General features: G+C 51.6%; 1 protein-coding gene across 3 annotated transcripts in view; it reads right to left on the minus strand.

Moving 5' to 3' along the window:
- CNTFR (ciliary neurotrophic factor receptor) overlaps window positions 1–13957 on the minus strand; it is a 614589-nt gene that overhangs the window by 378143 nt on the left and 222489 nt on the right. For all 3 annotated transcript variants that reach the window (XM_069745854.1, XM_069745853.1, XM_069745852.1), the window contains exon 3: window positions 9738–9807. The gene's annotated coding sequence lies outside the window, so the exon portion shown is untranslated. The remainder of the gene's footprint in view (window positions 1–9737; window positions 9808–13957) is intronic.

Genomic DNA, 13957 nt, shown 5'->3' on the forward strand with positions numbered 1-13957 from the left:
GGGGATGATGGGAGTAGTGATACACTGTGTGATAGGAGATTAGATTGTGAGCTCTGGGGTCAGGGATGATGGGAGTAGTGATACATTGTGTGATAGGAGATTAGATTGTGAGCTCTGGGGTCAGGGATGATGGGAGTAGTGATACATTGTGTGATAGGTTAGATTGTGAGCTCCGGGGTCGGGGATGATGGGAGTAGTGATACACTGTGTGATAGATTAGATTGTGAGCTCCGGGGTCGGGGATGATGGGAGTAGTGATACACTGTGTGATAGATTAGATTGTGAGCTCCGGGGTCAGGGATGATGGGAGTAGTGATACATTGTGTGATAGGAGATTAGATTGTGAGCTCCGGGGTCGGGGATGATGGGAGTAGTGATAGATTGTGTGATAGGAGATTAGATTGTGAGCTCCGGGGTCGGGGATGATGGGAGTAGTGATACACTGTGTGATAGGAGATTAGATTGTGAGCTCCGGGGTCAGGGATGATGGGAGTAGTGATACATTGTGTGATAGGAGATTAGATTGTGAGCTCCGGGGTCAGGGATGATGGGAGTAGTGATACACTGTGTGATAGGAGATTAGATTGTGAGCTCTGGGGTCGGGGATGATGGGAGTAGTGATACACTGTGTGATAGGAGATTAGATTGTGAGCTCCGGGGTCAGGGATGATGGGAGTAGTGATACATTGTGTGATAGGAGATTAGATTGTGAGCTCCGGGGTCGGGGATGATGGGAGTAGTGATACACTGTGTGATAGGAGATTAGATTGTGAGCTCTGGGGTCGGGGATGATGGGAGTAGTGATACACTGTGTGAAAGATTAGACTGTGAGCTCCGGGGTCGGGGATGATGGGAGTAGTGATACACTGTGTGATAGGAGATTAGATTGTGAGCTCCGGGGTCAGGGATGATGGGAGTAGTGATACACTGTGTGATAGGAGATTAGATTGTGAGCTCTGGGGTCGGGGATGATGGGAGTAGTGATACACTGTGTGATAGGAGATTAGATTGTGAGCTCCGGGGTCGGGGATGATGGGAGTAGTGATACACTGTGTGATAGGAGATTAGATTGTGAGCTCCAGGGTCGGGGATGATGGGAGTAGTGATACACTGTGTGATAGGAGATTAGATTGTGAGCTCTGGGGTCAGGGATGATGGGAGTAGTGATACACTGTGTGATAGGAGATTAGATTGTGAGCTCCGGGGTCAGGGATGATGGGAGTAGTGATACACTGTGTGATAGGAGATTAGATTGTGAGCTCTGGGGTCAGGGATGATGGGAGTAGTGATACATTGTGTGATAGGAGATTAGATTGTGAGCTCCGGGGTCAGGGATGATGGGAGTAGTGATACACTGTGTGATAGGAGATTAGATTGTGAGCTCCGGGGTCAGGGATGATGGGAGTAGTGATACACTGTGTGATAGGAGATTAGATTGTGAGCTCTGGGGTCAGGGATGATGGGAGTAGTGATACATTGTGTGATAGGAGATTAGATTGTGAGCTCCGGGGTCAGGGATGATGGGAGTAGTGATACACTGTGTGATAGGAGATTAGATTGTGAGCTCTGGGGTCAGGGATGATGGGAGTAGTGATACACTGTGTGATAGGAGATTAGATTGTGAGCTCCGGGGTCGGGGATGATGGGAGTAGTGACACATTGTGTGATAGGAGATTAGACTGTGAGCTCTGGGGTCGGGGATGATGGGAGTAGTGATACATTGTGTGATAGAAGATTAGATTGTGAGCTCCAGGGTCGGGGATGATGGGAGTAGTGATACATTGTGTGATAGGAGATTAGATTGTGAGCTCTGGGGTCAGGGATGATGAGAGTAGTGATACATTGTGTGATAGGAGATTAGATTGTGAGCTCCGGGGTCGGGGATGGTGGGAGTAGTGATACATTGTGTGATAGGAGATTAGACTGTGAGCTCTGGGGTCAGGGATGATGAGAGTAGTGATACATTGTGTGATAGGAGATTAGATTGTGAGCTCCGGGGTCGGGGATGATGGGAGTAGTGATACATTGTGTGATAGGAGATTAGACTGTGAGCTCTGGGGTCAGGGATGATGGGAGTAGTGATACATTGTGTGATAGGAGATTAGATTGTGAGCTCTGGGGTCAGGGATGATGAGAGTAGTGATACATTGTGTGATAGGAGATTAGATTGTGAGCTCCGGGGTCGGGGATGATGGGAGTAGTGATACACTGTGTGATAGGAGATTAGATTGTGAGCTCCGGGGTCGGGGATGATGGGAGTAGTGATACATTGTGTGATAGGAGATTAGACTGTGAGCTCTGGGGTCAGGGATGATGGGAGTAGTGATACACTGTGTGATAGGAGATTAGATTGTGAGCTCCGGGGTCGGGGATGATGGGAGCAGTGATACACTGTGTGATAGGAGATTAGATTGTGAGCTCTGGGGTCAGGGATGATGGGAGTAGTGATACATTGTGTGATAGGAGATTAGATTATGAGCTCCGGGGTCGGGGATGATGGGAGTAGTGATACATTGTGTGATAGGAGATTAGATTGTGAGCTCCGGGGTCAGGGATGATGGGAGTAGTGATACATTGTGTGATAGGAGATTAGATTGTGAGCTCCGGGGTCAGGGATGATGGGAGTAGTCATACACTGTGTGATAGGAGATTAGATTGTGAGCTCTGGGGTCAGGGATGATGGGAGTAGTGATACATTGTGTGATAGGAGATTAGATTATGAGCTCCGGGGTCGGGGATGATGGGAGTAGTGATACACTGTGTGATAGGAGATTAGATTGTGAGCTCCGGGGTCGGGGATGATGGGAGTAGTGATACATTGTGTGATAGGAGATTAGATTATGAGCTCCGGGGTCGGGGATGATGGGAGTAGTGATACATTGTGTGATAGGAGATTAGATTATGAGCTCCGGGGTCAGGGATGATGGGAGTAGTGATACACTGTGTGATAGGAGATTAGATTGTGAGCTCCGGGGTCGGGGATGATGGGAGTAGTGATACATTGTGTGATAGGAGATTAGATTGTGAGCTCCGGGATCAGGGATGATGGGAGTAGTGATACATTGTGTGATAGGAGATTAGATTGTGAGCTCCGGGGTCGGGGATGATGGGAGTAGTGATACACTGTGTGATAGGAGATTAGATTGTGAGCTCCGGGGTCAGGGATGATGGGAGTAGTGATACACTGTGTGATAGGAGATTAGATTGTGAGCTCCGGGGTCGGGGATGATGGGAGTAGTGATACATTGTGTGATAGGAGATTAGATTGTGAGCTCTGGGGTCAGGGATGATGGGAGTAGTGATACATTGTGTGATAGGAGATTAGATTGTGAGCTCCGGGGTCGGGGATGATGGGAGTAGTGATACACTGTGTGATAGAAGATTAGATTGTGAGCTCCGGGGTCAGGGATGATGGGAGTAGTGATACATTGTGTGATAGGAGATTAGATTGTGAGCTCTGGGGTCAGGGATGATGGGAGTAGTGATACATTGTGTGATAGGAGATTAGATTGTGAGCTCCGGGGTCGGGGATGATGGGAGTAGTGATACACTGTGTGATAGAAGATTAAACTGTGAGCTCCAGGGTCGGGGATGATGGGAGTAGTGATACACTGTGTGATAGGAGATTAGATTGTGAGCTCTGGGGTCAGGGATGATGGGAGTAGTGATACACTGTGTGATAGGAGATTAGATTGTGAGCTCTGGGGTCAGGGATGATGGGAGTAGTGATACACTGTGTGATAGGAGATTAGATTGTGAGCTCTGGGGTCAGGGATGATGGGAGTAGTGATACATTGTGTGATAGGAGATTAGATTGTGAGCTCCGGGGTCAGGGATGATGGGAGTAGTGATACACTGTGTGATAGGAGATTAGATTGTGAGCTCCGGGGTCAGGGATGATGGGAGTAGTGATACACTGTGTGATAGGAGATTAGATTGTGAGCTCTGGGGTCAGGGATGATGGGAGTAGTGATACATTGTGTGATAGGAGATTAGATTGTGAGCTCCGGGGTCAGGGATGATGGGAGTAGTGATACACTGTGTGATAGGAGATTAGATTGTGAGCTCTGGGGTCAGGGATGATGGGAGTAGTGATACACTGTGTGATAGGAGATTAGATTGTGAGCTCCGGGGTCGGGGATGATGGGAGTAGTGACACATTGTGTGATAGGAGATTAGACTGTGAGCTCTGGGGTCGGGGATGATGGGAGTAGTGATACATTGTGTGATAGAAGATTAGATTGTGAGCTCCAGGGTCGGGGATGATGGGAGTAGTGATACATTGTGTGATAGGAGATTAGATTGTGAGCTCTGGGGTCAGGGATGATGAGAGTAGTGATACATTGTGTGATAGGAGATTAGATTGTGAGCTCCGGGGTCGGGGATGATGGGAGTAGTGATACATTGTGTGATAGGAGATTAGACTGTGAGCTCTGGGGTCAGGGATGATGGGAGTAGTGATACATTGTGTGATAGAAGATTAGATTGTGAGCTCCAGGGTCGGGGATGATGGGAGTAGTGATACATTGTGTGATAGGAGATTAGATTGTGAGCTCTGGGGTCAGGGATGATGAGAGTAGTGATACATTGTGTGATAGGAGATTAGATTGTGAGCTCCGGGGTCGGGGATGATGGGAGTAGTGATACATTGTGTGATAGATTAGATTGTGAGCTCCGGGATCAGGGATGATGGGAGTAGTGATACATTGTGTGATAGGAGATTAGATTGTGAGCTCCGGGATCAGGGATGATGGGAGTAGTGATACATTGTGTGATAGGAGATTAGACTGTGAGCTCTGGGGTCAGGGATGATGGGAGTAGTGATACACTGTGTGATAGGAGATTAGATTGTGAGCTCCGGGGTCGGGGATGATGGGAGCAGTGATACATTGTGTGATAGGAGATTAGATTATGAGCTCCGGGGTCGGGGATGATGGGAGTAGTGATACATTGTGTGATAGGAGATTAGATTGTGAGCTCCGGGGTCAGGGATGATGGGAGTAGTGATACATTGTGTGATAGGAGATTAGATTGTGAGCTCCGGGGTCAGGGATGATGGGAGTAGTGATACACTGTGTGATAGGAGATTAGATTGTGAGCTCTGGGGTCAGGGATGATGGGAGTAGTGATACATTGTGTGATAGGAGATTAGATTATGAGCTCCGGGGTCGGGGATGATGGGAGTAGTGATACACTGTGTGATAGGAGATTAGATTGTGAGCTCCGGGGTCGGGGATGATGGGAGTAGTGATACACTGTGTGATAGGAGATTAGATTGTGAGCTCTGGGGTCAGGGATGATGGGAGTAGTGATACATTGTGTGATAGGAGATTAGATTGTGAGCTCCGGGGTCAGGGATGATGGGAGTAGTGATACACTGTGTGATAGGAGATTAGATTGTGAGCTCCGGGGTCGGGGATGATGGGAGTAGTGATACATTGTGTGATAGGAGATTAGATTGTGAGCTCCGGGATCAGGGATGATGGGAGTAGTGATACATTGTGTGATAGGAGATTAGATTGTGAGCTCCGGGGTCGGGGATGATGGGAGTAGTGATACACTGTGTGATAGGAGATTAGATTGTGAGCTCCGGGGTCAGGGATGATGGGAGTAGTGATACATTGTGTGATAGGAGATTAGATTGTGAGCTCTGGGGTCAGGGATGATGGGAGTAGTGATACATTGTGTGATAGGAGATTAGATTGTGAGCTCCAGGGTCGGGGATGATGGGAGTAGTGATACATTGTGTGATAGGAGATTAGATTGTGAGCTCCGGGGTCAGGGATGATGGGAGTAGTGATACATTGTGTGATAGGAGATTAGATTGTGAGCTCTGGGGTCGGGGATGATGGGAGTAGTGATACATTGTGTGATAGGAGATTAGATTGTGAGCTCCGGGGTCAGGGATGATGGGAGTAGTGATACATTGTGTGATAGGAGATTAGATTGTGAGCTCTGGGGTCAGGGATGATGGGAGTAGTGATACATTGTGTGATAGGAGATTAGATTGTGAGCTCCAGGGTCGGGGATGATGGGAGTAGTGATACATTGTGTGATAGGAGATTAGATTGTGAGCTCCGGGGTCGGGGATGATGGGAGTAGTGATACACTGTGTGATAGGAGATTAGATTGTGAGCTCCGGGGTCAGGGATGATGGGAGTAGTGATACATTGTGTGATAGGAGATTAGATTGTGAGCTCCAGGGTCGGGGATGATGGGAGTAGTGATACATTGTGTGATAGGAGATTAGATTGTGAGCTCCGGGGTCGGGGATGATGGGAGTAGTGATACATTGTGTGATAGGAGATTAGATTGTGAGCTCCGGGGTCGGGGATGATGGGAGTAGTGATACACTGTGTGATAGGAGATTAGATTGTGAGCTCCGGGGTCAGGGATGATGGGAGTAGTGATACATTGTGTGATAGGAGATTAGATTGTGAGCTCTGGGGTCAGGGATGATGGGAGTAGTGATACACTGTGTGATAGGAGATTAGATTGTGAGCTCCGGGGTCAGGGATGATGGGAGTAGTGATACATTGTGTGATAGGAGATTAGATTGTGAGCTCTGGGGTCGGGGATGATGGGAGTAGTGATACACTGTGTGATAGGAGATTAGATTGTGAGCTCCGGGGTCGGGGATGATGGGAGTAGTGATACATTGTGTGATAGGAGATTAGATTGTGAGCTCTGGGGTCAGGGATGATGGGAGTAGTGATACATTGTGTGATAGGAGATTAGATTGTGAGCTCCGGGGTCGGGGATGATGGGAGTAGTGATACACTGTGTGATAGAAGATTAGATTGTGAGCTCCAGGGTCAGGGATGATGGGAGTAGTGATACATTGTGTGATAGGAGATTAGATTGTGAGCTCTGGGGTCAGGGATGATGGGAGTAGTGATACATTGTGTGATAGGAGATTAGATTGTGAGCTCCGGGGTCGGGGATGATGGGAGTAGTGATACACTGTGTGATAGGAGATTAGATTGTGAGCTCCGGGGTCAGGGATGATGGGAGTAGTGATACACTGTGTGAAAGATTAGATTGTGAGCTCCGGGGTCGGGGATGATGGGAGTAGTGATACACTGTGTGATAGGAGATTAGATTGTGAGCTCCGGGGTCAGGGATGATGGGAGTAGTGATACATTGTGCGATAGGAGATTAGATTGTGAGCTCCGGGGTCAGGGATGATGGGAGTAGTGATAGATTGTGTGATAGGAGATTAGATTGTGAGCTCCGGGGTCAGGGATGATGGGAGTAGTGATACACTGTGTGAAAGATTAGATTGTGAGCTCTGGGGTCGGGGATGATGGGAGTAGTGATACACTGTGTGATAGGAGATTAGATTGTGAGCTCTGGGGTCAGGGATGATGGGAGTAGTGATACACTGTGTGATAGGAGATTAGATTGTGAGCTCCGGGGTCAGGGATGATGGGAGTAGTGATACACTGTGTGATAGGAGATTAGATTGTGAGCACTGGGGTCAGGGATGATGGGAGTAGTGATACATTGTGTGATAGGAGATTAGATTGTGAGCTCCGGGGTCGGGGATGATGGGAGTAGTGATACATTGTGTGATAGGAGATTAGATTGTGAGCTCCGGGGTCGGGGATGATGGGAGTAGTGATACACTGTGTGATAGGAGATTAGATTGTGAGCTCCGGGGTCAGGGATGATGGGAGTAGTGATACACTGTGTGATAGGAGATTAGATTGTGAGCTCCGGGGTCAGGGATGATGGGAGTAGTGATACATTGTGTGATAGGAGATTAGATTGTGAGCTCCGGGGTCAGGGATGATGGGAGTAGTGATACACTGTGTGATAGGAGATTAGATTGTGAGCTCTGGGGTCGGGGATGATGGGAGTAGTGATACACTGTGTGATAGATTAGATTGTGAGCTCCGGGGTCGGGGATGATGGGAGTAGTGATACATTGTGTGATAGGAGATTAGATTGTGAGCTCTGGGGTCGGGGATGATGGGAGTAGTGATACACTGTGTGATAGGAGATTAGATTGTGAGCTCCGGGGTCAGGGATGATGGGAGTAGTGATACACTGTGTGATAGATTAGATTGTGAGCTCCGGGGTCAGGGATGATGGGAGTAGTGATACACTGTGTGATAGGAGATTAGATTGTGAGCTCCGGGGTCAGGGATGATGGGAGTAGTGATACATTGTGTGATAGGAGATTAGATTGTGAGCTCCGGGATCAGGGATGATGGGAGTAGTGATACATTGTGTGATAGGAGATTAGATTGTGAGCTCCGGGGTCGGGGATGATGGGAGTAGTGATACATTGTGTGATAGGAGATTAGATTGTGAGCTCCGGGATCAGGGATGATGGGAGTAGTGATACATTGTGTGATAGGAGATTAGATTGTGAGCTCCGGGGTCGGGGATGATGGGAGTAGTGATACACTGTGTGATAGGAGATTAGACTGTGAGCTCCGGGGTCGGGGATGATGGGAGTAGTGATACACTGTGTGATAGGAGATTAGATTGTGAGCTCCGGGGTCAGGGATGATGGGAGTAGTGATACACTGTGTGATAGAAGATTAGACTGTGAGCTCTGGGGTCAGGGATGATGGGAGTAGTGATACACTGTGTGATAGGAGATTAGATTGTGAGCTCCGGGGTCGGGGATGATGGGAGTAGTGATACACTGTGTGATAGGAGATTAGATTGTGAGCTCCGGGGTCGGGGATGATGGGAGTAGTGATACACTGTGTGATAGGAGATTAGACTGTGAGCTCTGGGGTCAGGGATGATGGGAGTAGTGATACACTGTGTGATAGGAGATTAGATTGTGAGCTCCGGGGTCGGGGATGATGGGAGTAGTGATACACTGTGTGATAGGAGATTAGATTGTGAGCTCCGGGGTCGGGGATGATGGGAGTAGTGATACACTGTGTGATAGGAGATTAGATTGTGAGCTCTGGGGTCAGGGATGATGGGAGTAGTGATACATTGTGTGATAGGAGATTAGATTGTGAGCTCCGGGGTCGGGGATGATGGGAGTAGTGATACATTGTGTGATAGGAGATTAGATTGTGAGCTCCGGGGTCGGGGATGATGGGAGTAGTGATACATTGTGTGATAGGAGATTAGATTGTGAGCTCCGGGATCAGGGATGATGGGAGTAGTGATACACTGTGTGATAGGAGATTAGATTGTGAGCTCCGGGGTCAGGGATGATGGGAGTAGTGATACACTGTGTGATAGGAGATTAGATTGTGAGCTCCGGGGTCAGGGATGATGGGAGTAGTGATACACTGTGTGATAGGAGATTAGATTGTGAGCTCCGGGGTCAGGGATGATGGGAGTAGTGATACACTGTGTGATAGGAGATTAGATTGTGAGCTCTGGGGTCGGGGATGATGGGAGTAGTGATACACTGTGTGATAGGAGATTAGATTGTGAGCTCTGGGGTCGGGGATGATGGGAGTAGTGATACACTGTGTGATAGGAGATTAGACTGTGAGCTCCGGGGTCGGGGATGATGGGAGTAGTGATACACTGTGTGATAGGAGATTAGACTGTGAGCTCCGGGGTCAGGGATGATGGGAGTAGTGATACATTGTGTGATAGGAGATTAGACTGTGAGCTCCGGGGTCGGGGATGATGGGAGTAGTGATACATTGTGTGATAGGAGATTAGATTGTGAGCTCCGGGGTCAGGGATGATGGGAGTAGTGATACAGAAGACACTACACCCCTCTCCTGCAGTCTCCGCACTCTTACCTTGTCAGTGCCGCCTGTCAGCTCATGAACTGAGCGCTGCTCCTGGGGAGACGTCTGCAGCCGTCGATATCTGCACAAAAAGGAAAGCGGAAAAGTTTACACCTAAGATCAGGACGGACAACTGACATAGGACTGACATAGGACTGACACAGGACTGACACAGGACTGACATGGCACTGACACGGCACTGACATAGGACTGACATAAGAATGACATAGGACTGACATAGGACTGACATAGGACTGACATAGGACTGACATAGGAATGACACGGCACTGACATAGGAATGACATAGGAATGACATAGGAATGACATAGGACTGACATAGGAATGACATAGGACTGACATAGGACTAGCACCGGACACAGCGATGACGAGTGACGCTGCTCCGGACTCTGTTCCCGGTCGCTCTGACACATTCTGTGACTTATAAAAAATCTAAACTGATGAATAAGAAGAAACATCTGGAAACTCTAAATCCTCCGCAGTACGGGGAACATAAAGAGGCGCAGAGAAGAGGCGTCAACGGGCGCAAATGGGAACAAGGACAGGAGGAAACACCAAGAGAGGCAGAAAAGTGACACAAACGCAGGAATGAAGAGAGAACATAGATTGAGATTTGTCTCTTCCCTCTCCCTGTCCCGTCTCTTCCCTCTCCCTGTCCCGTCTCTTCCCTCTCCCTGTCCCGTCTCTGCCCCCTCCCTGTCCCGTCTCTTCCCTCTCCCTGTCCCGTCTCTTCCCCCTCCCTGTCCCGTCTCTTCCCCCTCCCTGTCCCGTCTCTTCCCTCTCCCTGTCCCGTCTCTTCCCCCTCCCTGTCCCATCTCTTCCCTGTCCCGTCTCTTCCCTCTCCCTCTCCCGTCTCTTCCCTCTCCCTGTCCCGTCTCTTCCCTCTCCCTGTCCCGTCTCTTCCCTCTCCCGTCTCTTCCCTCTCCCTGTCCCGTCTCTTCCCCCTCCCTGTCCCGTCTCTTCCCTGTCCCATCTCTTCCCTCTCCCTGTCCCGTCTCTTCCCTCTCCCTGTCCCATCTCTTCCCTCTCCCGTCTCTTCCCTCTCCCTGTCCCGTCTCTTCCCCCTCCCTGTCCCGTCTCTTCCCCCTCCCTGTCCCGTCTCTTCCCCCTCCCTGTCCCGTCTCTTCCCCCTCCCTGTCCCGTCTCTTCCCCCTCCCTGTCCCGTCTCTTCCCCCTCCCTGTCCCGTCTCTTCCCTCTCCCTGTCCCGTCTCTTCCCTCTCCCTGTCCCGTCTCTTCCCTCTCCCTGTCCCGTCTCTTCCCTCTCCCTGTCCCGTCTCTTCCCTCTCCCTGTCCCGTCTCTTCCCTCTCCCGTCTCTTCCCTCTCCCTGTCCCGTCTCTTCCCTCTCCCTGTCCCATCTCTTCCCTCTCCCGTCTCTTCCCTCTCCCTGTCCCGTCTCTTCCCTCTCCCTGTCCCGTCTCTTCCCTCTCTCTGTCCCGTCTCTTCCCTCTCCCTGTCCCGTCTCTTCCCTCTCCCGTCTCTTCCCTCTCCCTGTCCCGTCTCTTCCCTCTCCCTGTCCCGTCTCTTCCCCCTCCCTGTCCCGTATCTTCCCCCTCCCTGTCCCGTCTCTTCTCTCTCCCTGTCCCGTCTCTTGTCTCTCCCTGTCCTGTCTCTTCCCTCTCCCTGTCCCGTCTCTTCCCTCTCTGTCCGGTCTCTTCCCTCTCCCGTCTCTTCCCTCTCCCTGTCCCGTATCTTCCCTCTACCTGTCCCGTCTCTGCGCTCTCTGTCCCGTCTCTGCGCTCTCCGTCCCGTCTCTGCGCTCTCCGTCCCGTCTCTGCGCTCTCCGTCCCGTCTCTGTGCTCCCTGTCCCGTCTCTTCCCTCTCCCGTCTCTTCCCTCTCCCTGTCCCGTCTCTTCCCTCTCCCTGTCCCGTCTCTTCCCTCTCTCTGTCCCGTCTCTTCCCTCTCCCTGTCCTGTCTCTTCCCTGTCCAGTCTCTTCCTTCTCCCTGTCCTGTCTCTTCCCTGTCCCGTCTCTTCCCTCTCCCTGTCCCGTCTCTTCCCTCTCCCTGTCCCATCTCTTCCCCTCCCTGTCCCGTCTCTTCCCTGTCCCGCCTCTTCCCTCTCCCTGTCCCGTCTCTTCCCCCTCCCTGTCCCGTCTCTTTCCCCTCCCTGTCCCGTCTCTTCCCTGTCCCATCTCTTCCCTCTCCCTGTCCCGTCTCTTCCCTCTCCCTGTCCCGTCTCTTCCCCCTCCCTGTCCCGTCTCTTCCCTGTCCCGTCTCTTCCCTGTCCCGTCTCTTCCCTCTCCCTGTCCCGTCTCTTCCCTCTCCCTGTCCCGTCTCTTCCCTGTCCTGTCTCTTCCCTCTCCCTGTCCCATCTCTTCCCTCTCCCTGTCCCATCTCTTCCCCCTCCCTGTCCCATCTCTTCCCTCTCCCTGTCCCGTCTCTTCCCTCTCCCAGTCCCGTCTCTTTCCCCTCCCTGTCCCGTCTCTTCCCTCTCCCTGTCCCGTCTCTTCCCTCTCGCTGTCCCGTCTCTTCCCCCTCCCTGTCCCGTCTCCTCCCTCTCCCTGTCCCGTCTCTTCCCTCTCCCAGTCCCGTCTCTTTCCCCTCCCTGTCCCGTCTCTTCCCTGTCCCGCCTCTTCCCTGTCCCGTCTCTTCCCTCTCCCTGTCCCGTATCTTTCCCCTCCCTGTCCCGTCTCTTCCCTCTCCCTGTCCTGTCTCTTCCCTGTCCCGTCTCTTCCCTCTCCCTGTCCCGTCTCTTCCCTCTCCCTGTCCCGTCTCTTCCCCCTCCCTGTCCCGTCTCTTCCCCCTCCCTGTCCCGTCTCTTCCCCCTCCCTGTCCCGTCTCTTCCCTGTCCCGCCTCTTCCCTCTCCCTGTCCCGTCTCTTCCCTCTCCCTGTCCGGTCTCTTTCCCCTCCCTGTCCCGTCTCTTTCCCCTCCCTGTCCCGTCTCTTCCCTGTCCCATCTCTTCTCTCTCCCTGTCCCGTCTCTTCCCTCTCCCTGTCCCGTCTCTTCCCTGTCCCGTCTCTCCCTGTCCCGTCTCTTCCCTCTCCCTGTCCTCTCTTCCCTGTCCTGTCTCTTCCCTCTCCCTGTCCCGTCTTTTCCCTCTCCGTCCCGTCTCTTCCCTCTCCCTGTCCCGTCTCTTCCCTCTCCCTGTCCCGACTCTTTCCCCTCCCTGTCCCGTCTCTTCCCTGTCCCATCTCTTCCCTCTCCCTGTCCCGTCTCTTCCCTCTCCCTGTCCCGTCTCTTCCCTCTCCCTGTCCCGTCTCTTCCCTCTCCCTGTCCCGTATCTTCCCTCTCCCTGTCCCGTATCTTCCCTCTCCCTGTCCCGTCTCTGCGCTCTCCGTCCCATCTCTGCTGTCTCTGCGCCCTCTGTCCCGTCTCTGCGCTCTCTGTCCCGTCTCTGCGCTCTCTGTCCCGTCTCTGCGCTCTCTGCTATCTCTGCGCTCTCCGTCCCATCTCTGCTGTCTCTGCGCCCTCTGTCCCGTCTCTGCGCTCTCCGTCCCGTCTCTGCGCTCTCTGTCCCGTCTCTGCTCTCTCCGTCCCGTCTCTGCTGTCTCTGTGTCCCGGCTCCTTCCTTTTCTTCACTTTCTGTCTCTTTCGATACTTAATGTCTGGAAAATCTTTCTGCTTCTAAACTCCGTGGTCCTGCGCCAAATCCTGAGTGTTCCCCGAGGAGGAAGCGGCTTTATCCCCGAGAACTGAGGCCTGTCCTCATCACAGGGGAAAGTACAGAGATACATCAGCTGCAGAGCATCTCACCCTCCACCGAAGTATCCTGCAGATTATTACACCGCTGACCTCTCTGCAGAGCATCGCTCCTCCACCTCCTGACATATACACAGTGATATATCCTGCAGATTATTACACCACTGACCTCTCTGCAGAGCATCGCTCCTCCACCTCCTGACAGATACACAGTGATATATCCTGCAGATTATTACACCGCTGACCTCTGCAGAGCATCACTCCTCCAACTCCTGACAGGTACATAGTGATATATCCTGCAGATTATTACACCACTGACCTCTCTGCAGAGCATCGCTCCTCCACCTGCTGACAGATACACAGTGATATATCCTGCAGATTATTACACCACTGACCTCTCTGCAGAGCATCGCTCCTCCACCTCCTGACAGATACACAGTGATATATCCTGCAGATTATTACACCACTGACCTCTCTGCAGAGCATCGCTCCTCCACCTCCTGACATATACACAGTGATATATCCTGCAGATTATTACACCACTGACCTCTCTGCAGAGCATCGCTCCTCCAC

This window comes from Ranitomeya imitator, chromosome 1, assembly GCF_032444005.1.
Source record: "Ranitomeya imitator isolate aRanImi1 chromosome 1, aRanImi1.pri, whole genome shotgun sequence".
Taxonomy (NCBI): domain Eukaryota; kingdom Metazoa; phylum Chordata; class Amphibia; order Anura; family Dendrobatidae; genus Ranitomeya; species Ranitomeya imitator.